The sequence below is a fragment of the Ambystoma mexicanum genome, chromosome 12 (assembly GCF_040938575.1).
Source record: "Ambystoma mexicanum isolate Mex_15411 chromosome 12, UKY_AmexF1_1, whole genome shotgun sequence".
Taxonomy (NCBI): domain Eukaryota; kingdom Metazoa; phylum Chordata; class Amphibia; order Caudata; family Ambystomatidae; genus Ambystoma; species Ambystoma mexicanum.
The window spans coordinates 853,623,728-853,650,800 of NC_090936.1; the positions used below are offsets into that span (position 1 = coordinate 853,623,728).

At 48.3% G+C, this 27,073-nt stretch overlaps 1 protein-coding gene across 4 annotated transcripts in view; it reads right to left on the reverse strand.

Moving 5' to 3' along the window:
- The window catches only part of CEP290 (centrosomal protein 290), a 3,224,991-nt gene that overhangs the window by 1,551,282 nt on the left and 1,646,636 nt on the right, over positions 1–27,073 (reverse strand). The gene's annotated exons all lie outside the window — the stretch shown is intronic.

Below are 27,073 nucleotides of genomic sequence, written 5' to 3' on the forward strand. Positions count from 1 at the left end.
TGCACTTCTCCAAGCCTCAGTCCTGTACTCTGAGAAGCGCGCAAGGCAACAGAGAGGGCCATGGGACATCTTTCTTGCCTGGCTCAAGGTAGGTCAGGATGTTGGCCGTTCTGGACTCTGCTACCAGATATACCACACCCCAGCACCTTTAGTTCAGGATTAGACAAAAACAGACAGCAATATACCTCACGGACCCCTACCCTATTAAGTCTTACAAGTGGTTCCCCCTATCTTAGGGTTGATCTAAAGCAGGGCTCTGCATCCTTGGGCTCTCCAGATCTTTTGGACTACACTGCCCAATGGCCCCAGCAAGCATAGTTAATGTTGAGGAATCATGGGAGTTGTAGTACAAAAGGTCTAGAGAGCCACAGGGTGCAAAACCATGATCTAGGGGTAATTTCCCTTAGCCTCCAGTGTCCACTAGGACTCTGGCACTTGGCCCTTCATCTGCCCCCTTCTTCACCAGTTTAGGGCCCACAGACTAGGATCACCCTTTTGGTTCAGGTCCCAACAAGCTCTTTACTCTTTCTTCCTCCCAAAAGTCACTTCTCTCCATTCCTGTCCTCCAGATGCCTTGCCTTCCTCTCCATTGTCTCTTCCTCTCCCAGCTGTGTCATTACCCTCTCTTCTCTAATGTTCCCCCTCTAGCGCCTCTCTTTCATCTTTCTCTCCAGGTTTGGCAAAAGTCTTTATATCCCTCGAGGACTGTGGTTGGGTTTGCGAGCGGGATACCCACAGCAGCTGTGTGACAATTGACAGTGAGGCCATTAACTGCAATTGGCTCATGTGTATTCAATTGTGTTGTGGAGTAGTCCGTGGGTCCACGCACAGAGGGGCCCCATAAGGGCGGTCCACCATCATAGACTCAAGTGGATCTTTGCACAGTCCCAATGTGTTCTCTTACTGGTGCTCCGAAGAGTAAGAAGAGTTTAAAAGAAAAAGAGAAAATCCTGGAGATATGTTAGTCTTTTCCCCCTAAATATTCTAGGATATATAATTTACTATCCGACTCCAGTCCTAGAAAATTTAGAGGAACTTTTTTTTATTTTGGAACCCTGCAGCTTAATGAAGGCCCCACACAGGACGACCTTTGACAGAACACATAGGTCTAATAAGTCTAGTACGTGGACCAACATCTATGGTTGTCTAACTCCTAGATGGCAAAATAGCTGAGTTTTTCTGTACCTTTCTGTCCTGCTCTTATCATGATCGCAAGCTCTGCTGTACCCCCAAGATGGTTAACAAAGTTCGTCTGATGAACCAAGCTCATGGAAATCGCATAAGCAATAGGCCACAGAGCCCCAAAGACTTCACTGGCGGTGTGGTTAAAGTAACACTTCACATGGCTCAGTTTGTATCAGAACACATCTTGGATATATTCCTGGAAGATCATTGGACTGGTCGTAGTCCCCCTCGGATCATCCTCTTGGGAGGGAAACAGGTCACCTCTTCTGGGTCTTCACAAGTAGCCATATCCACCAAGGTAGAATCATCTAGGTGCTTTCACTCCTTGAACCAGTTTATATGATAGATGTGGTAAGTACCACAGGGTTTGCAGTACCCTATAATTAAGTCACTGATGATCTCGGAAATTAGATTTTGGCAATGCCACTGGGCTGGGTTGCTTGTTCTTACAGGTAGGGAGTGGAACAAGGGCTCTGCCCACACCTTGAACATGCACAGCGGAGACTGGCAATCATCTATCTGCTTGTGTTTGTCTTGAGCCTGCTGCATATACTAGTTCACAAGTTCATGGACTAGAGTAGTCCTTTCTTGCATCCATTTTACAAACTCGGCCAGTGTACAGCGGAGTCTTCTTGGCTCTCAACTCTTTTTCACCATGTCAAGGTTGTGTGGTAGGTCAGAGATAGGACACATACAATTGGACATTGTTGAACTTTCTCAGTTTTATTAAAGTGAAAGAAAACGGGGGGCATGGCTAGCAACGCTGACCATGAAGACACGTTGCTGAGAGCCTCTGCACGAAGCCCTGAAGCAAAGCATAAACTAATTCTTCAAAACCCCGTCGCACAGCCTATAAATGAGGGACAGAGGTTGAGAAGTGACAGGGAGGTCATGGCTGCCTCGGCCAGGCTGAATTCACCCAAGAAATCATGTAGTAGTTTAGTTGAGTTTATTCATTTGTATTGCGCACCAGACCCGAGGGTATGAGGGCGCAGGAGCAGCAAGGTTATTCACAGCTTGGTTACAAGTGACAATGCATTACAATAATTACAATGAGACAATGAATGGTTGAAGCAGTCACAATATAGGCAAGCGTTTGCAGAATTACAAGTATACATATTTACATAGTTTATAGCGGTGAGGTGGGTTGGATGGTATTATCGGTCATTGTTCTTCATCCAAAGTATATAGTTGCGTCTAAAGTGTGTGTAGGTTTGGGGTGTTCTTAGAGAGGGTGGTAGGGATTTCCAATGTTGGGCTGCTTTCACATGGAAGCTGTTGCCACCCATTTTGGTGCGTTTGAATCTGGGAACTGTGAGTAGAATTGCGTTGGTTCTAGTAGGTCTGATGGCAGTGTGTTTACTTATTCTATCGACTAAGTAGCGGGGGGCAGCGTTGTTGAGGCATGTGTGTGTTAGTGAGGCTACTTTGAGCACGATTTTATCTGTGGTGTTAAGCCAGTTATGGGCTCTCTCTTGGGGATGTCGAGTCTGCTCTGAGAGCGTTGTTTTGTACCGTCTGTATTTTGTTAGTAACCTGTTTGCTGGCTCCTACGTAGAGGGCATTACAATAGTCCAGCTTTGATAACACAAGGGCTCTGGCTAATGTAATGCAGCTCTGGGTGGATAGGAAGGGTTTGGCTGCTCTTATAAGCTTACATGTGTAGGCCGGGGTGGATGCCATAGCGCTAACCTGTTTATGGAAGGAGAGGGTGGAGTCAATGTAAATTCCTAAGGTTTTCACTTCCTTGGCTACTTTGATCGGGTTCCCGCCTATAATGAAGCTGGTGTAGTTGAGGTCCAATTTGGTTAGGTTAGCAGTGGAACCAAGTATGACGAGTTCAGTCTTGTCATCATTCAGGCATAGACTGAGAAGCCATCCATGCCTGAATGATGAGGTACACCTTGTTCACCAAGGCCAAATTATGGTTGTAATCTCCCGTCAACGGGATGAGGATCAGGGTATCATGGGCATAATTAGTGTAGGTCCAGACCATCTAGATCATCAAACAGGGGCTTTGTGAACACGTCGTACAGTGTAGGGGAGACGCATGAACCCTGAAGGAATCCGCATGTGATGGAGATGGGGTCCGCGGCAGCTGTGGTAGAGCAGACATGCATGGATCTGTTGCTGAGGAATGTCTCGATCCAGCCAATGGCTTCTTGGGATAAGTGGGCAGCTGAATCCAAGTGGTTGCATAAGATTTTGTGATCACCTAGATCAAATGCCACGGAGAGGTCAAGGAGAAGCAGTAGAGCAGTTTTCCCACTGTCTCTAAGAGTGTCTATTTGAGCCTTCAGGTCGATAAGGGCCGTTTCTGTCCCGTGTTGGGGTCTGAAGCCTGATTGCCGAAAGCCGAGGAGATGGTTATCTTCAAAGTATTTTTGGATTTGTTCGTAGCCTCTCTTGTCTAATATCTTGAGCTTGAAGGGGACGGTAGTAATAGGTCTGTAGTTAGTGGGAATGGAGGGGTCAAGAGAGGGATTTTTGAGAAGGGGGAAGACCCAGGATTCTTTAAGGTTGCTGGGGACGGTACCTGAGGAGGAGGTGGCGTTAATGAGTCTGGTGATGAAGGGCGAGAGGTCTTTTGCCGCATCTTTAATAATTTGTGGGAGGCAGAGGTCGCCCTGACAGTCAGATGGTTTTAGGCTGAGAATGATTTTTTCCACTTCGAGAGTGGAGACTTGTGAGAAGCTGAAGTGAGTGGGGTTGGGAAGAGGGTGTTGGGGTGTGGTGCGCGGGGCAGTGTTAGTGGGGTTGGTTGCTTTAGCTATGGAATCTTTTTTTTTTAAATTTTAGTTTGTAGGCCTGTGACTATTGATTAGGGCATTTTGGACGCTGGTGTCCCATTGTTTGTCCTTCACACATGTGTCAGGAATTAGCACAGGTGTTTCCAGTTCTTTAATGATTGTAAACAGTTCTTTGGTGCTGGAGTTGGATTGTGTAATTCTCTGGTTGCAAGACTCTTGTTTGGCAGCTATGATTTCTTTTTTGTAGTTGGACGTTATTTTGTTGAGCAATATTTTCTTGTGGTCAGTGGGAGATAGTCTCCAGGCTTATTCCTTTTTGCGTTTTTCTAATCTAAGAGTTTTAAGATGACTAGAGAACCAATGATTGAGATGCTTTTTCGGTTTACATTTTCTTAGTTTTAGTGGTGCAATGGAGTCTAAGGCTGTGCGCATGGTTTTATTATAGCCTTCTACAAGGTCGTAGGGGCTGGAAGTAGCAGGGAGTTGGTTAAGTGTAGGGAGGATGAGAGGGATCAGTTTTTCCACTGTGATTTTTTTTTGTTTTGCTTCTCGTGGGGATGGCTGAGGCTAGCACATTGTTGGTGATGGGGCTTGAGGCTTCGAGGGTAAAGGAGAGGAGATGGTGGTCGGACCATGGTTGAGGGGAGTTATCAGTGATGGAGGCCGCGCAGTTGTAGTCTGCTACCCAATCGAGGGTTCTCCCTTTGCTATGGGTGGGGCCAGATACTTTTTGGGTAAAGCCTAATTCAGACAGAGTATTGTTGATGAGGGTAGCCTAGTGATCTTTGGGGTCTTTAAAGCCTAGGTTGAAATCTCCTAAGAGGAGGCTCTGGGAGGTGTTTTTTAGGTTATTGGCGAGGATGGTGCTGAGGTCTTCCTCGAAGGATCCAAGTTTTCCGGGAGGTCTGTAGAGTAAGTGGATGGATATCGTTTGGGAGTTAGTAGTAGGCAGCTTAGCTGTGAGTGATTCACATGATGGGAGGTGGGTAGAAGAGTCAAGTCTAATGTTGAGATGTGTTTTGGCAATTACGGCCAGGCCACCGCCTCTACAGTCGGTTCTATACGCTCTGAGGATGATGCAGTCGTCGGGGATGGCTAACAAGAGGGCTGGACCTGCGGATGCGTGGAGCCAGGACTCGGTTATAGTTAAGAAATCTAGATCTTCTGCTAGTATTAGGTCCGCTATATATGTAGCATGGGCTATTATAGAGCGTGCGTTGATGAGGGCGCCTTTTATATGTGGGGCGGTAGTGAAGTCTGCATCGGAGAAGCTACAAAGCGATTCCAAGATGGTGCCAGTATACAGCCGCAAGAGGCTTCCAGCCGACCGATAGTCGGATCACTCTTGGCTCAGCCTGTTCAAATGATAGCGGCCCGGAGGGAACGTCTGCCCCTCTGTCACCTCGTACTATGAAAGTGGGACCCTAGAGCGGAGACTGCGACCACATCAGGAGAGTCCACAGTAAGTGCCTGCTCCTCTGAAATTCCACTGCGGGTATGAAGGACAACAGTTAGGGATAGGCCCACACAACAGATGATAGGAGCCTCCAACAGACTGACTCGCAGGCCCTTATCTGCGGGGAAGGAGAAGCAGCTATCAAACGAATGAACGGCACACAAGACCTCTAGGGGCAGAGCAAACCATGGCACAACAGTACATCCGAATTAGACAGGGATAAGCACGGAGCCGAAGCTCCACATCACTGGACTCCCTCAGGCCTTCTCACTGTTGGTCTGCACACGACAGTAACCAACTTTATACAGTTGCCTGAGTAAGTTCACCCTTGAGTCAGAAGGAAACCTACCCCAACCGGCTACCATGGCAAGTCAAGCAAAGACCCCCAAAAATATGGACATCTCCACGATGCTGTTGGCTCCAGACAAGGTGAAGAAAGCAGAAACAGCAAAATCGCTCCGTCACTCCTCAGATCACCCTGCAGGCCAGTTAGCTACCAAGGGGGACATTGAGGCTTTTGCCCTCGATATCAAAACTGAGTTCCAGAACTGCATGACAGAGCTCTCCACTAAAATGGACCGCCTGGACCACAGGGTGTTAGAGGTGGAGCAAAGACTGGAAGAAACGGAGGATCAAGTGCTAGATCACTCCTCCACCATGGCCGATCTCCAATCTCGAATTCAATCTTTGGAAGATAAAAGCGAAGCCCTATAAGCCAAACAGGAGGACATGGAAAACAGGGCCTGCAGGAATAATCTACAAATTAGGGGGGTTCCTTCCACAATCCCAGACCAAGACCTGCAGGAATACATAGGAAGTTTCTTCCAAACTCCTCTGCCGGAGATGGACAAATCGCTGCTCCTTCTGGACCGCACACATAGGCTGCACGCCTGTAGGGGCCAACCATCATCTGCCCTGCTGGATGTCATCACACAAGTCCACTTCTTCACCGCTAAACAGGAGATCATGGCGGCAGGGTGCACGCAAGGTGAGAACCTTTCAAGGCACGGCACGCCAAATTTTCCAGGATCTGGCAACCATCACAATTCAGAAACAGAGATCGCTTTGCCCCCTGACGTTTCTACAAGAACAAAAAAAATCAGGTACCGTTGGCTCTTCCGTTCCTTCGTCCAATTCACATTCAAATGGACTGGACTGTCCGCACTATCAGCATACTGGAGGAGACTGGAGAAATTATTAGGACCCCCTCCACCTCAACAGGAAAAAGGTGACGAGAGTGGAACGCACAACACCCACAATTCTGACGGCACTGAGGCCCCCAATTAAGAAATAAGAGGTTGTCAAGGGTCTCCAAAGGAGCCAGAGGAGGCAGACTGGGTAAATTCCCTCCACACACTTGATTGACTGGTGATGGCAACGCAACAGGTTCTGTTGACTGGAGAGGGAAAGCTAAAGAAACACTGAACAGAAGCGTTACAAGAGATCGTTGACAACATGGGCTTCATGCGGCCTATGCTAGGTCATGAGTGAGGACTCACTTGTAGGCCAAAGGGGCGATATGCCCCATGTTCTTCAGTTGGGTTCTGAACTGTTGGCCTCGACTGGAAATTCACAGGGAGGCGGAAGGAACAGGAAGCCCTGCAGTTCTCAGTTCTTTTTTGACGTTTTTGTTTTTGCCTCTGTTAGTTCAGTTGAAAACGTGGTTGACACGGACTCATGCAGACGCCAATATCTAATGGTGGCTGACACTCTTCTTCCCCCCCACGCTGGGGTCATGATCCAGGGCTCACAACATAAGGTATCCCTGACTGCGGACGATGTCCTACTAACGATAACTGCGTTCCGCCCCTCCCTTCAAGCTGCTCTCCAATAATTGCAATTGTTTGGACAGGTGGCAGGTTTTGCAATAAACTATAAGAAATAAATAGCACTATGGGTGGGATTGGATCATGATGAAATTCGCACCTTACAACCACTCTGACCGATTCGATGGGAGGAGAAAGAAATAGAATGCATGGGGATTCATATGACTGCATCCGCTAAGGAGGTGTTTGGGGCATGTTTCCCCCCACTCTTTAGAGAATTAGAGGCAGATTTGGATAGATGGGCAACCCAAGAGATTTCTCTGATGGGCCGGATAACTGCCGTTAAGATGAATTTGCTCCCTTGTTTCTTATACTTCTGCACATCCCTCCCGTATCAAACCTGCAAAAGCCACTTGATCACTTCAGTGGAAAGTCTTGCGATTTATATGGCAAAGCAATAAAGCCCAGCATCCACAGGAGTGTAATACTGGGAGGATCCCAGCTGGGTGTCACAGATTTGCGCAGATATTATGCGGCGGCACAGATCTTGCACCTGATGACATGGTCAAAGTCTGTGTCCCTGCCAAATGGGTTGAAATTGAACAGTCTAGCCTCCCAATTCCCCTTAGCTAATTTCCATGTCTCCTTCACTCGGCTTGGTTGCAGGGGCAAACTCTGCTCACCTCCTCAAGGACAACCCGGCAGTCCTGGGACTGGGCACTGCAACTTAAAAATAACACCAGAGATATTGGTCGGTACTCCCCAGTCTTCAACAATCCAGCCTTTTCCCTGGGCATGCACTCCGGGACCTTTCGGAACTGGAAAAGGGGTGGCTTGCTCCCGCTGTCTCGGCTGTTTGAAGGGGGCCTCCCACGCACATTTGAAAACTGTAAAGTGACTTTCCAACTGTTGGAATCTGACAGGTTCTCCTATGCACAACTATGTCATTCGATCTCACAAAGTCAGAAAAGGGCAGGCTTTACGAATGTTAAAGAGATGGAAACGGCAGGACCGAGAGAGAGTGGAGATGTGAGGGGAGAAGGATAAGGCTGTATCAAAGTAGAGGCTGAGATTGCAAGCAGTAGTAGAGAGCGGTAAAGAAGAAGGGGGAAAGGAGACAGAGGAGGGAGGGGAAGAGAGGGGTAAGGGGTGGAAATGGTGGTGGCAGGGAAGAAAAGAACTTCAGTTTTATAAGAGTTTAGAACCAGAAAGTGGTCGGGCATCCATGATTTAATAGCAAGCAGGCAGGAAGATAAGTTATTATGAATAGCACAAGTAAAGGTGGGGAAATAAAGAAAAGGTTGTGTGTTGTCTGCATAGAAGTGATGGGAAATCACAAAGGACGAGATAAGTGCAGCAAGAGGAGAAGTGTAGATGGAACATAGGAAAGGGCCAAGAACAGAGCCTTCAGGGCTTCCATGTAATAATGTCCACGTAAAATGTCTCCTGACAAAAAAGTTGTTGTTTTTTGCGCAGACATTATTACATTGAACATATGGGGGACACAACCGCAACCCCCGAATTTTCTTTTTTTAACATTTTTTTTTTTAACAAGGGCAGCAGGGGACATCCCCACAACCAGTCCCCATGCATAATGTCACCATATACAATTTTGCCAATGGCTTTTCCCAGCAACATTATGTATGGGGAAATTATTACTTGATACCCCTTCAGGGACGCCATGAAGGAGGGGAAGTGTGTGGGAGGGGAAGTGTGTGAGAGGGGAAGTGTGTGAGAGGAGAACCCAGGAGACAGAATAAGTATGGTCAGAAAGATAGGAGCTAAATCATGCAAGAACAGAGTCGGTAAACCCAAATGAAGCAAGTGAGGCCAAGAGAAGAGTGTGATCAACAGTGTCAAAAGCCGCAGAGAGGTCTAGAAGTATGAGCAGAGAGGAATGCTTTGAGTAACGTGCAGAAAGGAGAGAATTACAAATTGAGAGAAGAGCAGTCTCAGTTGAGTGAGAGGGACGAAAGCCAGATTGGAGTGATGGAAAGATAGAGTTGTCACTGACAAAGTAGGAAACCAGAGTATAGACGAGTCGCTCAAGAAGTTTCGAGAGATAGGGAAGAAGTGAGATGGGGCCACGGTCAGACTGGGACAAGAAATAGGCCCGGTCACCCAAAAAAAAGTGTCCCACCCCTCACTTCAAAGTGTCCCACCCCTTGCATCACGACCCTTGACCTCTGATGACATCACCAGAAGTGATGTCATTTGACCCCACCCCAAAGTGACATACCTGGAAGCGATGAAACACAACCTTTCACCCCTTGACAAAACAGGAAGTGTCATCAAATAGCATTGTTCCCAAGTACACTACATTGCTGCGAATCCAAGCAGACGTCCAAGGCCAAATGATAATGTTATTGTATAGCACTTACGCTGAAGCTCTTTTTTTATAGAACAAATATGCATACAATATCACCCAACCTGTGTTGGTACTCATTTATCGACCTAGGAAGGATGAAAGGCTTTTTGAAGAAAAACATTTTTTTGAAATATATATATATATATATATATATTTTAAAAAAATATATTTCAAACCGGCCCAAACATGGCCAGAACCCGGCCCCCACTCCCCAGGGACGATTTCGGCCTGGCGCGAAAGGCCGAGGGGCCAATCCGATTCCTCATCTGATAGATATTCCCTCCACCTCTACTGCTTCGGAACATTTTCGATAGGGGGCGTAGTCGATCCGTCTTGCTCAGGGGTCTGGTCGTCTGCTCCAGGCGTGACGTCAGGCCTTGTATAAATACCAAGTGACTACGCCCCAACCTCAATTCCCCCCTTACTCCCCCCCACCCCACGAGCAGCACATGCTGCATAGTAATACAGAGAGAACGGGCAACCAAGCCCTTAAAAATTAAATATCTAAAGACCTCCGAAGGAGGAACAGTTGCAACTAACACTACAAGTAGCGTTAGAAAAATAATTTTTTAAAACCTTTGGCAGGAAGAACGAAAACGGACACAGAGGACCATCACCAAGTCAACGTGAAAGAGAAGATGTGCGCCAACCACAGACTTTCTGAACATGGCTGGATGGGAGGGGAGATGAGGAATCTGCGGGAGAAGAATCCATCTAATGAACATTACGGTAAGTAATTTCTCCTTCAATGGATTGCCTTTCTCTCGCAGATTCCTCATCTGATAGACTCCCAATGCAAAATATGAAGGAGGAGGGTAGAAAGTTATACTAAGACATTTTGCAGCAGTGCCCTGCTAAAACGTGCATCAGCTGTACGACCCACATCCAGACTATAGTGCTTAGCAAAAGTACAAAGGTATGACCATGTTGCAGCACGACAAATCTCCCAGACAAGGAGTCTCCTCTGCAATGATGTTGATGCTGAGACTCCCCTTGTCGAATGGGCCCTGATGCCTGCTGGTAATTCCTTTCCAGCGGACTGGTAGCATTCCACTATACAGAAAATTATCCAGCGGGATCGAGTCTGCTTAGTTATAGGTAAGCCCTTACGGGCCAAGGAAAAGGCCACAAACAGCTGGTCAGCTCTCGGACCCTTTTGGAGTCTAGGCGATGTAACCGTTCCTCCTGCTTAGAAGGGTGAAGAGGAGGGTAGAAGACCGGAAGTTCGATGGACTGAGACAGGTGAAATTCTGAGACAACCTTGGGGAGGAAGCCAGGCCTTACCCTGAGTTAATCTTTCTCTCGGAAAAAAACGCAGAAAGGGTGGCTTACAGCATAAGGTCTACAGTTCACTCACCCGCCTAGCGGATGTAATAGCCACCAAAATGGCTGTTTTCAAAGAGAGAAGCCTTAAGGGAAGAGAGTGCATAGGCTCAAAGGGAACAGTCAGAACAAGGTTAAGGTCCCAATACAGGACAACAAAGGAGTTGGCAGAAACTTATTCACAAGACCTTGTGCCATTACCGAGATCGTAAAAAATGAGCTTTGATCCGGGGATCTTTTAAAACACAGACAAGGCCACCAAATATCCTTTGACTGTGGTGACCTGAAGGCCTGCAGAGGCCGGTGATGGAAGGAACTCCATCACGGGGTCGGATGTAGTATCTGACCTTCAAACTGGGTAAGGAGATCTGGCCGCTGAGGCAACTGGTGAGGTGGACAGACCCAAAGAGGTCGGAGTACCACGTTCTCCTCGTACCCACTCCGGGGCGATCAAGATCAAGTTCGCTCGAAACCTCCGGAGAACCCATGGAATGACTGGAATCGTAGGGAAAGCATGATGGAGAGGAAAGGTCCACTCCACTAGAAACACGTCCTCCAGTGAACCGTTCGCTGAGAATTCCCTCGAGCAAAACTGTTCACATCTCCTGTTGGACTCCGTGGCGAACAGATCCACTGTTGGGGTACCCCAGAGAGCGAAGACCTCCTCGAGCACTTCCTGGCACACTTCCCACTCGTGCGAGACCGTGCTCTGCCTGCTCAGAGCAGTCCACCAAGTTGTTCTCTGTGCCCGCCAGATTAACTGCCAAACCTGAGATCCGTTTATCCAACAGCCAGAACCAAAGCATCATTACCTCAGTGCAGAGGGGGTGGGAGTGCACACCACCTTATTTGTTGACATAGTGCATTGCCACTGTGTTGTCCGTGAGGACAAGGACATGTTTCCCTTGCAGAGACGGGTGAATGCTTTCAGGTCAAGCCTGATCACTCGCAACTCCAGCCTGTTGATTTGCCACCTGGCTTCTGTTGCTGACCAGAGGCAGCTCACCTGCAAATCCTCGCAGTGAGCACCCCAACCCTTCAGAGACGCATCCGTAACCACTCAGGTCTGAGGCCACGGAATAGGGTTCCCCCGCCAGGAGACTGTTGCGGTTTGCCCACAAGAACAGGGGATTGGCCACTGATGCAGACACCCAGAGGTGATCCAAGAGAGTGCCGAAGTACTGCAACCACTGACCCCTCAGGAACCATTATAGGGATCTCATGCGCAACCTGGCCTCTGGCACTAGAAAAATGCAAGAGGCCATGAGACCTACGAGGTGGAGGAAGGAAGCCACCGTTGGAGTGGCATGGTTCCGGAACAAGTCGACTATTTGTGTCAAGCTGACTAATCTCTCCTCGGGAGGGAAGGCCTTGCCCACCCAGGTATCTAGGACTGCTCTGATGAACTCGAGCCTCCAGACTGGTGTCATGTGGGACTTCTTTAAATTTAGGGAGAAGTCCAGCTTGTGCACCAGCAAGGAGGTGTCCTCTAAATGGGACAACACCGGCACTGGAGACATCCCTCTGATCAGCCAGTTGTCCAGATATGGAAATACAGGAACCCCGGATCGCCTGAGGTGTGCCTCAACTACCACCATGAGCTTGGTAAAGACCATTGGGGCAGAGGTAAGACCAAAGGGAAGCACCTTCAACTGATAGTGCATATACCCTATGGTGAACCTTAGGAACTTCCTGTGCTTATGATGGATTGGCACATGGAAATAAGCGTCCTGTATGGCTATCGACACCAGCCAGTCCTTTAGTTCGAGAGCATGGAGAATCTCTCTCAACGTCAACATCCTGAATTTGTCTTTCCTCAAGAACTTGTTGTTAGGGAGAATTCTCATTTATGGCTAATTTCCCTTACCTAGTGAGTCCCTCAGCAGCTTTGCTGGATTTCTGGGGTTTATTTTTTTCCACCTGGTAAGAGTGTGAGCCTTTTTCCCACTCTTACGGTGTATTTGTTGTGTGTGTTGTACTTTTTGTGCCCATGGGCTATGGAGTTTCACCAACTCCCTAGGTATCATCTTTTTACCTGTGTGTCACACAGCACCTGTAGTGCAGTGACACAGGGATGTCTTTTACACTTCCCTTTTGAACTCCATTTCTGGGGATGACTACTGTCCCCCAGAGACATGTAAAGTCACTATTGGCTTTAGTAGTCCTTTTAAAATACAGATCCAGTGCAACCCATCTTACATTGGAGTACTGGAGGGGAATATCTTTCCCCTGTCCTTCTGAAACTCAAGGGGCACTTTGTGTCCCCCTCCCCGACTCGACATGGCTATAACTATAATTTTTACGTGGATTCCTGTGTTAATTTTCTGGCTGTGGTGACAGACGCGAACATAGACCCTGCTACCCCATATCATTTTTATCATGGGTCCTAGCGTGGCTTTTCGCCATTTCGTGTTGGAAAGGTCCTTTGTGGCGTTTGCTTTTCGCACCAAACCAGGTTTGGTTTCCTTGTTCGCCGTCCTTTGGCGGGCTTCTGCACAGAAGTCCTCCTTTGGCATCTGGGTGTCTAGGTGGGCTGAATGTGAGGGAGGGGTTTAGTAACCCCCTGCACAGGGTCTCCTTGGAGACCCAAGTCGCACTCTGTGTCGATTGGCTGAGGTGGTTGTCCGGGCCCGACAACCCTACTGCTGTGTGAGTGACAGCCAAGCTGTTTGAATGGGGGATTTTGGCATAAAAGGCAGGACTCTTGGGCTGGAAGTCATAGTCGCCACTGGAACTCCAAGAACTGAAGAGAAGCTGGGAAGAAGCTGGCTACTGCAACTCCTGGATCCCAGTGAAGCCCTGCTGCAGTCCTGAGCAATCTACCCTTCGACAACAGAGAAGATCCACTCCGGGGTCTTCTTCCCTTGAGCCTGGTGGGATCAAGCAGCGCACCTTCAACAGCCAGAGAATCCTCTTCTGGGTCGAAATCGCTGCACAGAACTGTAGTGGTCCGGATAGACATCAGAAGAGCCCTCTCCTGTTTTTAAGGAGCGCACCTTTTATTCATTCGTGCTTTGCTGCTGCTGGCTTCATCCCTAGGTAGTGCAGATAGCTCCAGACGTCGTCCTTCTTGTCCCCAAGACAAGATAGAAGTGAAGTGTTTTGTGAACAGATGGTTTAAAAATAAATGTACTTATATTTTTTAACCAGAAACCTTGAGTCATTGTTTATTTGAGTCACAGTAATTGTAGTCCTTTGTATAATCCTATTACTGCTCATTTGCTCTTGAGAGAAGTCTGGCTGCTCAGCCATCGCTACCACTTTACTGTGTAATACAGGCTTGTACCAAAGGTGAAATTGTACATCACGTGTAGTCTTAATTGTATGTAGTGTTCCCTAAGGGTACTGCATATGATTCTCCCTAACACTTGTTGAAGGCCCTGAGGTCCAGAATGGGATGCAGACCTCCTCCCTTCTTGGGACCAGGACATTCTGGGAATACCAACCCAATCCTCTCTGCTCGGCAGGTGCCTCTATCACAGCATCCTTCAACAACAGGGCTCTCAGTTCTTCCTGGAGCTCCTGGCCCGGTTGAATTGGGGGAGGGGGCGGTCTGTCTAGTGGTTTTCTTACAAATGGCAGACACTAACCCCACTGAATGAGCTGAAGAGCACAAGCATCAGACGTAATTCCCTGCCAATGCTCCGTCAACCGTCCTCCAACTGGTGTGCTGTGAGAGAGGAAAATCAAAGAGGCTTTGGAGGCTAGTTCACCCCCGCCGATTGTTAGGGAGAATTCTCTGTATAGGCTAAATTCCCAAACCTAGTGATTCCCCTTCTCCACTGAATGTAATCTCCTCTACCAACATTCCCTAAGAAGGTCAGATGGAATGAGGAGTGCAATCAGGCCTTTGAAAACCTGAAGAAAGCTCTTTGCCAAGCACCAGTACTGAGAGCTCCTGACTACCACCAAACTTTCAATGTGCAGACAGATGCTTCTAATGTAGGTATAGGTGCAGTCCTTAGCCAACTGGATGAGAAAGGTAGGGAGCACCCCACTTGCTTCATCAGCAAAAAGCTGAAGGATCCGGAGACAAAGTGGGCAACAATTGAAAGAGAATGTTTTGCTATTGTGTGGGCACTGAAGAAGTTTAGGCCATACTTGTATGGTTCTACTTTTGTCATTCAGACTGACCACCAACCCTTGAGATGGTTGATGCAAATGAAGGGGGAAACCCAAAACTATTGAGATGGTCAATCTGCCTTCAAGGGTTTGATTTCACAATTGAGCACAGGTCAGGGTGTCACCACCAAAATGCTGACGGTCTCTCTAGGATGTATGTCATCGACTAGAGGGATGCGATTCATCCAGGAGTGGATTAAATCCTCCTGTCCCTTAGTCTGGGGGGGGGGGGGGGACTGTTAGGGAGAATCCTCTGTATAGGCTAATTTCCCAAACCTAGTGAGTCCCCCAGCAGCTTTGCTGGATTTTTGGGGTTTATTTTTTTCTCCTGCTAAGAGTGAGACTCTTTTTCTCCCACTCTTAGACATGATTTGAGAATGTCCTTTGACTTTGCAATGTGTTTTATGGGCTATGGGGTCTTTTACTCCATAGGGCTTCATGTGTTTTTGGTAAGTGTGTTACACAGCACCCTCAATGAAGTAACACAGGGGTGTCATAGTGGCCCCCAAACATAGACTCCATACCCTGGGACTGACTACTGTCTCCCAGGGCATGTAAAGTCACCATTGACGTTACTAGTCTTAAATTGTGAACAGAACCAGTACAAACCATCATATTGTGGAAGTACTGGTAAGGGTAATTCAATTGCCCCTGGGTCTGTTTTTCAAGGGGGCACTGTCCAGTCCCCCCCCCCTTGTCGAGTTTCTGGCTGGTGCCAGTGGTTACCACGCAAAATATTCCACCGGAATATTTCCTTTGGGATTTTCCCATTCATTTTAAACGCACCACTTTTTTTGGTGCAATGTTAAAGATACCCCTGGGTTATTTATTTAATATTTATTCCCCGGTTGGGTCTTTTTGCCAGGACTCGGTTTTAAAAGGGCGTTTGTGTTCGCCTCTGTAGCTCCAACCCAAGTCGAGCCCTTTGTTCCACTTTTGGCGGGCTTCTGCACAGAAGCCTCCAAAAGTGGTGCCACTCTGTCTGGGTCTACAGGATGTGTGGGAGGGGGGGGAATAGGCACCCTGGACTGAGTTGCCTCAGCAACTCAAGTCGCACTTGACAAGGGAGTGAGAGAGAGAGGGACAGAGGGAGGGAGAGAGTGAAACAGGGGGTTAAAAACCCAAACCTGACTCTCCCTCCCCAGTGGGAAGTGGTTGACATCCTTCATCTAAGGGCACAGGAAGGAACACATTCCTAATTGGTTACAGGGTTACTAAGGTGCCTGATCACCAATGGAGTGAAGGGGCTCATGGTCTCAAGGTGAAGTCCCGGATGGGAGTGGAGGGAAAGGAAAAGGTGTGGGAATGGTGCATGGCTCCCAATCTCATGGTTGTGGTCCTTCCAAAACAAACACCATCTCATTACTAACACAAAGAATAGTGAGCTAGAGTGGGGTGGATAAGTGCATGGGTGTAGCTGCATTGTGCAGTTTAGCATGCAGGGAGGTGGAACAGAATGGTATTTCCCTCCCAGTTGAAAGCGGAGGGACTGTAGCGTTCGCTCGTGTCTACTGACACATACTCCTTCAGCAACTGTAGGCAAAAGGTAAAGGAGCTGGCGAGCGAGCGAGAGACTAAGGGACTGGAAAAAGTACTTGTGGTGGCACAAAGGGCAAGTTAACAGTGCTTACCTTGTACACAAAGCTGCTGGATGCGGCGGAGCCGGGCGATGTACTGGTCTCTGAAAAATGTAAGCCTGATCGCCTAAAGAAATAAATCAGAGCGCGGCCGCTCTGGTGACTGCATGACGTGTCCCGCTGTCATGAGGACGCGTCTAACAGTGCAGCAGACAACCCGGTTGATGAGAAGGGGGAACGAGAGTGGGTGGTGGTGGGTGTGGGGGTGGAGGGTGGAAACAGAGGGGAGGCTGTATAGTGGTATCAGGGAGCAGATGAGCAGACGCTGTCTGTGTGATGATGTGCCAAGGCAGTGCATGGTGGTGAACGGGGGCACTGGGGTATGGAGTTCTCCTCGTGGTGGAGAGGCATGTAGCCTATGTCAACACCGCTAATTCTTGCCATTGGTTGTTTTCATTCAAGCCTTGGGAACATGTTTTGAGTCTGAAGATCCACATCTACTCGCGCCTGAACAGAATGTTGTTGAAATTGCTGCCTATTTTGGGCGGTACGACCTTCTCTAACATGGTCCATTTGAATTTGTCTCCGGATTGTCCTTCCGCCACAAAACGCGGTAATAGAGGAGCAGTCAGCTTGCCTGTTCTTATGCATGACCTGTGCTCCATCATGCGTGTGCAGGCTTGTCTGGTGGTCATGCCTATGTACTTCAAGCTACATGGACATGTGATCATATAGATCACACCACCCGTGTTGCAATTGGTGAAGGTGTTTTGTCTGCAGGGAGTGTTCCGGCCTATGTCTATCTCCGTGGTCCGGGAGGTTTGGGTGCACATATAACAGTTGCCACATGGTGCGTGGCCCCTCGCAGGGGAGGTGTTCCATAGAGTGTGTTGGCTAGGGTCACTTCTAGGTGCGGTATGTGATAGAGTCTTAACCAGTTTGTCGCTGATATTGGAGCGTCTCTTGAGCGCAAAGCGCGGGACATGTATGATGCTTTTTCCTGTATTGAGAATGGGCCAAAGTCTCTTCCCCTCCCTTTTGATCTTGTTCAAGAAGGGCGAGTAGGTGAAGACTGCTGTGAAGCCTGTAGAGTCTTCACATTTAGCATGTTGTTGTAAGGTGACTGACCTGGGAATGTTTCTAGCTCTCTTACATGTCTCTTTAATAATCCTCGTCGGTTAGCCTCTTTCAGCCAGTTGGTTTTTAAGTTGTTTAGATTGTGAGGTATAGGCAGATGTCTGGGTGCACAACCTCCGGAATCGCAAAAACTGCCCGAACGGCAAGTTGTCCTTGAGGGCTTTGGGATGATAGACTGAATAGCAGAGAAGGGAGTTCCTATCTGTGGTTTTTTTGTACACTTGATGCAAGACCACCATTTTCAGCTGAAATGGCCAGATCTAGGAAGTGAGTTTTGCATTTGTCTTTGTCCAGTGTAAATTTCATGTGTGGGTTGTGTTGGTTCAGCCAAATGTGAAAAGTCACCAGTTCTTCGTCCGACCCTTTAAAAATCACAAAAATGTCATCAATATACCTGTGCCAGACGGCCAATTTGGCATGGTGGGGATTGACGTCGGAATAGATGTAGCGATGTTCAAATTGATCAACATAAAGGTTGGCGAGGCTGGGGGCAAAAGTGGCCCCCATCGCTGTCCCTGAGATCTGTTGATAGTATGTGTCGTCAAACAAAAAATAGTTCTCGTGAGGGCTATTTCAGCGAGTTGTAACATGAAACTCGGTGGTACTCCATGTAGGTCAATACCAGAGTGAAGCAGGCCACTGAGCATGTTTAGTGTCTCCTGTTGAGGTATTTGAGTATACAGAGACTCAATATCGATTGACGCAAGCCATTCTTCCTCCGGGTTGTATTGGAGCGAGTCTAATAAAATAAACATGTTAGTAGAGTCTTTTATGTAACTGTTCATCTTTGGAATCTGATTTTTAATGAAAAGTCAACATATTGTTGAGGTTTAGATCTCCCTCTCCCTCTCCCCTTCCCCCTCTCCCCCTCTCCCCCTCTCCCCCTCTCTCCCTCTCTCCCTCCCGCCCTCCCGCCCCTGCCCTCCCTCCCTCCCTCCCTCCCGCCCGCCCCCTCGCCCGCCACGCCCCCCCCCATTGGTACAATTAAAGTTCACACTTAGTTTGGAATCCAACTAGTCAACCTGCCTTCAGGTAGCCATCAGCTAGAGCTAGCTGTGACAGAATCCAATACATAGTTCTGTCCTTGTTGCATCAGCCAGTTGGAAATGTTCTAAATGTATGATACTGTGTTTTGACGAGGTATATGCCACTACTGTAGAAGGTTAGGGACAGCTCTCTTCTCTATTCTATCGCTTTTAGCTAGGCATTGCACCATACGCCACTTAGGGTGAGGCACCCCCGATAGGGTCAAGGTGTTCTTCCCCAGTGCCAGCTTTTAACTTGGTTGCCATCCCTCTTTGCAGACTGTTCATCCAATAAAATGGAACCAGGTAGCCATTCCATACTTGGACGTGCAGAATCCAAACATGGTCACGGAGGTCTTCTGCCTCCGTTCAAAGAGCTGTTAGAGGATTTGGTAAGAAGCGGGGTGGGGAGGACAGGACATTTCCTGGTTCGGCAGAATTGCAGCAGTTAAGATGAATCTGATCTCCAGGCTGCTCTATTTCTGGCAAGTATTACCCATTAAGATCCCAGACTCCGAGTTGCGCGCTACAGGGGAAGATCTTTAAATTCATCTGGGAAAATAAAAGGGCGAGGATCTCCAAGAAAGTACTACTAAAGCCACTGAGGGGAGTGGAGCGGGGGTGAGTCTAGGGGTGCCCAATGTATTTCGCTATAACTTAGCGGTTCAGGTTTCTCATGTGGGGACATGGGGGGAATGCAGCGCTGCGGCCAAAATGTAAATTGATTGAGCAGGCCGACTGTGGGGCTGGCTCGACTTCCATATGTGGAAAGGGGAGACCTTGTGGGAGCGCCCGGGTGCCCGTGATAGACAGGGAGAGCTCCTACAGCCTATGCTATAGGTGGTACCGCATGACAGAGAGACTGCATCGAATGTAAGCAGAGTATCCGGCTAGTTGCTGGAGGGGATGCAATGGCATGGGGTCGCTCCATCATATGGTATGGGCGTGTGGGAAGGCAAGGCTCTTTTGGAAAGAGGTTCTGGCAAAGATTAAAGGCTTGTCACTGCCAATGGATCCCCGGCTGTTGTTGCTGGGGGATACTGGGGGTGGGGTATTCTCTTTATCGGGACTCATTGCTACTCCCATAGGGCACTTCCCTGTGGTGGCCAAGCGGACCATTGCCCAAAACTGGAAGGCTTTTGAAGGTTTGACAGCCCAGATGTGGTGGGAGAAAATTTGGGACATTTTGGTAGCAGATAAAATCACTGCCCTGTGTGAAGGGAGCTTATTTGTCAATTCTCCTCATTGTAATACTTGACTTTGGGGGAGAGGGGAAAGTTGTGTTGTGTGTAAGATCGAGGGGGCGGGCGCCTCGGTGATGGGTGCTCTAGTGAACAATATGCTCTGTATATCTCATGCTGATGCATACAAGATGTATGGTTTACTTGTACCTGTTGTTTCCCATAGTATGTTAAATAAAGGTTTTTGGAGGAACAAAAAGGCGCATTTCAGGACGTCTTCAACAGCTCAACATTGTCCTCTGTCCTAACCTATGCCACCTTTCTAACTAACTCTACCAACAGGTCTCCTTATGGTCTCCTCTTTTTGTTTTGGGAGGAGGGGGTAGTGGGGAGTGGAAAATCTCGTCCTTTGAGAATGGGGCGGTGATGGCATCCCTGACAGCGAGTTTCAGGTCTCTTCTGGACTCGCAAGGCTTCCAATGATGTCGGTACATATACTTGAAAGCCTCAGAGTGTGGTAGGGCGATCTGAATAGGTGCCTCCTTGTGAAGGCATCATGAAGCAAGACACAAACAGATTTTATGTTCAACTCAAATACTTTTATCAACTTAAATGTTAGGATGGTGTAAGGCGAACTTGCCCTATACCCAGGTGGAATTTCCCTAGCTAAAGAAACTAAGGATAGTTTGAGTCAGTACGTTCAACTTAAAAGTCTGTCTGTGTCCAAAACTTATACTTGCCCTCACAACTAAAGCTAAACAATGAGTTGGGATGTCAGCAACAAAAGAAACAGTGTTGCAAACAAAGTTCTGAGCTTCTTCCAGCTCTTAGCTTGTGTTTCAGCCGCTTCCCAATGTTCAAAACAGTTCCACACAAAAAGAGCCAAGGTTTCCCTTCCTCCAAGTTCAACCCAATTCCACTAAGCCTCGGGGACCCTTCCACAAATTCAACACAGTGAGTTCTCTTGACTTTCATAAAATGTTACAAATCAACTTTGCAAACTTTGTGGGGTGTGGCCTGGAGCTGAGCGATACAGCAGTGAAGCTCAGGAGCTCCGTGGGGCGCCGGTGAACATCCTGTAAAATTATCCGATTCAACTACGGACCGGGTCGATTCGCTTCCTGGATCAGAGGCAGGCCCAAGTGGGGCAATCCAGACACCAGACCTTCATGGAGGCGAGTCCCACACCCCAGGAGATGAGCACTATGCAAACCGCATTCGAAAGAGCGTTGCAGGGCCTGCAAGATATCCGGCAGGCAGCGTCAGCGAGAGAACCCGCCGATCACTGATGGCAACGGTCGGCAGGGAACGGCACAAGGAGCCCTGGGAGGTGAAGCAGGAGATTGAGGTACCGACCAAAGCCGGCACAGAGATGGTGGCCCCCACAGCAGTGAGGGCGTGAAACAGCCCCTGAAGAGGGCATGCGCAAACCCGCTTTAAACAAATAGGCGGTGGAGGCAGACCCCTAGCAGAGGACCGGGCCTGGGGCCTGAAATGTGTGGAAACAAGAAAACAGTGCCACCAAGACACGGCAGTGAGGGGGCAACACCCTGGTGTTAGGGATTGTCTGGTGAGAATCCACAACAGAAGCAGGGGCCCGGATCGCAACTGGTGAGTGACAGGACAGAATTGGCAGCGATGACCCCCCTCCATTTCATAGCGACTTTCCCCATTAACAGTGTTCAGACCTGCACCCCTGTGCTGACGATTGGAGTGGACAGTTCAGGCTGGAAGACAAACCCACATGGTGGTTTTTGGGGACTGTGCCCCTGGGGCACCGGGGACATGTCTGTAGAGAGGCGGGCTCTCTGGGAAGTTGACAGAGAACCCCAGAGACTCCAGTTAAACAGAGCCGGCATAAAGAGTGTAGTGGTCTGCAGAAATGGTGAAAGGGCAGCAGAAGATGAAGCAGTTAGTGGGGGAGGGTGCAAACAAGGGAAATGCCCAGGGGACATGGCAGCTCACCAAGAAGGAGCGGCGAACACTCAGGAAGGGGTGACTATGGAGAGCCTCCTGATGGCGATAAAAGAGCCCAGCGTATCCCTAGAGGGGTGGACGCGACTGATCAGAGCAAAGGGGGGGGGGGCAACAGGGCACTATTGGTTGGGAAACTTAGGGTTTTGTTGAGCAGTAGTAGCAGGACGCTGCTTCATTGAGTGGGGTGGATGAAAGGATATGTTACAATAGGGGGAAGGGGAGAGGGAAGGGGAAAAGATTGGGGGCAGATGGAAGATTGAGAGGGAGACGCTGATGGGGTAGAGGGTAGCAAGGGAGGAATGTGGGAAGAGGGAGGGGAAACAATTGGGGGGTGGCAGTTTGATCGAGTTTATTGGTTTCTTCATGGTGCAACCGTTTTCCAGGTCTGACTAGTTGGCTTGGCAGTTTACGATACAATTTTAGCATGGTTGTATGGTCATTACAAGGCACCGGTTGGACGGCAATGGTGGAAAAAGGGAAGGAGATTTAAGCATGGACACGCAATAGGCATTGTGCAACGAAGATTAAGATAGGGACCTGGAACGTTCGAGGGTCTGGGGAAGAGGGGGAAAATGATCTAAGTAGGAGCATTTCTGAAACAGAATAGGATACAAGTGGCGCTGCTACAGGAGCCACATCTGGTAGGACAAGATCTGATGGAAATGCGGCGTCAATGGGCAGGTAACATATTTGGGACCACATATTCCACACACGCATGGCGAGTCCTGGTCTGGATAAGGGGAGATACTCCAATACACATTACAGACACATGGGTGGACACAGATGGCAGAACCGTAATGTTACGAGGAACAATCAAGGGACAAACCCTCTGTTGATGAATTCTTATGCAGGAAACATAGCTACAGAAACTTACTTCAAGGAAGTGGGTGAGAGAGTAGTGAAAGTCAGGCTGGGGATGTTCTTTTGGGGAGGATATTTTAATTACTGGTTTAATCCGGACAGAGAAAGGTTGGGGACATCTAGACTGACGCAATCAAGGTCCTCAGATTTTCTCCGTAAATTGGTAAAGGATCTAGACCTGGTTGAATTATGGCAAGGATCTCATGGGGAGGAACAGGGCAACTCTTTCTATTCCAAGGTGCACAACATGTTCTCCAGATTAGATTACCTATTTGTAGGGAGGGAATATGCAGGCTGGTTCTCGAACAAAGAATACCTGGGCAGGATTCTATCAGGACTCAACAAAGTCAAAGGGGACTACTTATGGGTATCTCAACTGTGTATTGCCCAAAATCGTTTTCACACTGAGGAGAACACAGTTATGTCGAGTAAGGAGGAGTTTGCCAAAAAGCCTAGTTAGCTAATTGCGCTTTCCAAATAGTCTCTTGTGCACATGTGTTGTGCTAAAAGACACATGCTCTACCGCATTGGTTGTTGCATGTGTTAGCTGTCATCCAGATGAAAAATGAACATTAGTTTTAATAGGTTTTCTCTGGATGAACAGGTGCAGGTTAAAATTGAAATTGAAACAGCAATGAAGAATTTTTCTTCAGCTTTATTCTCTCTGAAGATAATTACAGGGAAGACCGCTGAATATTTAGGCAGGGGGTCCTACATCCGAACGAGCATAACCTGTGTCGTTCATATTGTACACTAGGTGTGGTCGTTCTCTAGCCGACCGGTTTCTGTGGAACAAATTAGTGGGCCACATTCATCAGGGCTTCGCAGGGTATCTGGGTATGTGCCTGCTGGTAATCACGTCTGTATCTCTTCAAAAACACTCCCCGCTCCGTGTGGACTGGTAACTTAGCACGGTGGGTGAGACGGCCCGGAACCCCAAATTCATCTCTGCTGCATAAATGGATCACCAACGTTAGCCCGAGAGGAATCCTTTTCTATTCGTAGCCAGGCTGTGCATTACAGACAGACACTTCCTGGAGTTCAAGTGACAGCAACGGAGGTACACACTGGAACTCCAGGAAGTGTCTGTCTGTAATGCACAGCCTGGCTACGAATAGAAAAGGATTCCTCTCGGGCTAACGTTGGTGATCCATTTATGCAGCAGAGATGAATTTGGGGTTCCGGGGCGTCTCACCCACCGTGCTAAGTTACCAGTCCACACGGAGCGGGGAGTGTTTTTGAAGAGATACAGACGTGATTACCAGCAGGCACATACCCAGATACCCTGCGAAGCCCTGATGAATGTGGCCCACTAATTTGTTCCACAGAAACCGGTCGGCTAGAGAACGACCACACCTAGTGTACAATATGAACGACACAGGTTATGCTCGTTCGGATGTAGGACCCCCTGCCTAAATATTCAGGGGTCTTCCCTGTAATTATCCTCAGAGAGAATAAAGCTGAAGAAAAATTCTTCATTGCTGTTTCAATTTCAATTTTAACCTGCACCTGTTCATCCAGAGAAAACCTATTAAAACTAATGTTCATTTTTCATCTGGATGACAGCTAACACATGCAACAACCAATGCGGTAGAGCATGTGTCTTTTAGCACAACACATGTGCACAAGAGACTATTTGGAAAGCGCAATTAGCTAACTAGGCTTTTTGGCAAACTCCAGGATTCTATCAGACCACGCACCACTGGTGACGGAATACAAAAGGCTGGGAGGGAAATCGCTTGCCAATAACACTGTGGTGACTGACAGTAGAAGCACTTGAAGAGGTGCCCTTTGGGGAGGCAATACAAAAATGTCCGGTTTGTTCAAATAAAAGAAGGATCAGTGATATGGGGTGATATGGCACGCCTTCAAGGAGACTTTGAGGGGGGTGTGCATATGCAGGACGATGAGAGCGTGCAGGGCCATCAAGAAGTCCTTAAGGCAGCCAGAGCAGAAGATTAAATACTTAGAGGCGGGGGGAGTGGCGGACAACAACTTGGGGAGGAATTGGCAAGGGAGCTACAGGGGTATCATGATCTACAGGAGAGGCTCCTCTGGTACAATTGGGAACAGAACACTGCAAAGAGGCACAGGGAGGGAGACAAAGCAGAGCGGTTACTAGCATGGTGAATCAAGAATGAAACGCCCAGAACTATAATAACACAGATCTACAATTCAAGGGGCTCTTTGGTGACGTCACAGGAGTAAATAAATAGAATGTTTCAGGAGTATTATCAGTCCTTGTATAGCAACGAGGGCCTATTTGTGGAAGAGGAGGCAAACAACGTGCTAGAAATTAGCATGATTGCCACTGGTGTCGAAGTAACAGAAGGAGGAGCTACAGGATCCTCTAGATGAAGGGGAAATCTTGGCAGCGATACGTTCTATGCAAAGGAATAAGTCCCCAGGGATTGATGGACTACCGGTGGAATTCTACCATAGATACGCAACTAAAAACGGTGTTTGAGGCTGCCCTTAAGAAAGGAACTCTCCCGGAATCCATGAGGGAGGCACTCATCACCATATTGTTGAAGAGGGAGAAAGACCTGTGTTACTGTGGCTCGTACAGACCAATCTCCATGCTCAACGCAGATATAAAAATATTAGGGAAGATTCTGGCGAACAGGTTATCTAAGGTAGCCCCACTTCTGATACACCCCGACCAAAGCAGGTTTGTGGGTGGAAGAAACACCTTCACGTACCTGAGGCGGCTGTATTTCATAATGGAACATGCATGCCGGGAAAAGGGGGAGCTGGCCTTGTTGTCCCTAGATGTCGTCAAGGCTTTTGACCCGGTGGAATGGGTATGGTTATTTAAGGTTCTGGAGGCGTTTGGACTGGGCCCGAATATTAGACGGTGGATTCAATCGTTATACAAAGACCCCATGGCTAGGGTGAAAACAGGGGGCGGGTCTCTGTGTGTTGGTTACTCGAGAGAGGGACGAGACAAGGCTGCCGGGTATCGCCGCTCCTCTTCTCTACAGCATTAGACCCATTGGCGTGCCTCCTCCAGAAGTGTATGCTGGAAACGGGGATTGAGAGCCAAGGTATTCGACACAGCATCTCGCTATATGTGGATGATGCCCTCTGGTAAATGTACCCATCTTGTTGGAAGTGTTAGAGCGATATCGGAAGTGGACAGGCTTCCTCATAAATAGAGATAAATCTGTATTGTTCCCTCGAGCGTCTTTGAGGGAGAAAAGGAGGACAGAGCTCGAGACTGGGGCATTTGGTGGGATGACAAATATTTCTGCTACCTGGGAGTGCAGATATCCCATGTGATGGAGGAAACGTTCGGATATAATACGGGACGAGCACTAGCAGGTGTGAGCGATGCAATAGATTTTTGAAAAACCTTGCTGATATCCTCGATCGAGAAGGTAGCCCTGTGCAGTATGGTGATTCTCCCACGATTACTGTACCACTTTGTCAATAAACCATACTTAATTAAAAACGTTTTCTTTAAGATACTGGACAGCAAAATCAGGGAACAGTTATGGGGTAGCAGGAGACAGAGGGTGTCCCTGGAGACACTTTGAAGGCGTGTTCAAGACGGTGGGCTGTCCCTCCCGGACTATGAATTATACTATGCAGCGGCACAGTTAAAGATGGCCGGCAGGTGGGATGACTCAGAGGAGGGGAAGGTACAGCTGCTACTGGGAACACTTCCCAAGGGCAGGCAGGGAATGGAGCTCTATTGGGATTCTATGGGACCAGTAGGATGGGAGAGTATCAATCCCGAGGACTGTATGGGCCAAACACCAACAGAGAACATGAAGTGGGCAATTATACTACCCCAAACTCCCCATGGGTTTTGATGGTAAGTTGTTCGAAGTGGTAAAAGACAAGGCCTCCCCATGCTACGGAGCGGGGGCTGTCGCAAGCTAGGTGACTTGTTCGAAGGAGGTAAGTTACTTACGTTTCAGCGATGGAAGGAGAAATATGCCATACAGGGGGAACCTTTCTATGGTGTTAACAGGTAGTGAAGAGGATGGCGGATATGTGGGAGGGGATGCCGGAGGAGCCAGACATAAATCCGTAACTAAATGTTTTGTTAACATTGGGAGGGAGTAGAGGAGCTATTACACGCTAATGTGGGGCTCTATGGGATAGGAAACTAAGACCGGATTTGAAGATTAAGGGTAAGTGGGAGAAGAGATAAGGAACAAGTTACTTACCTGTAACTGCTGTTCTCCAGCATGGGTCTGGCATGGATTCACATGCTCATGAATATTCCCCGTCGTCAGGCCGGGAATCCTCGGTATAGAAAAAAATCAGTATCAGTTTTGTTTCTGATCTGCCTTTCTTAGTAGCAACCAATCACTGGTCTCTGGGTCATACTGCC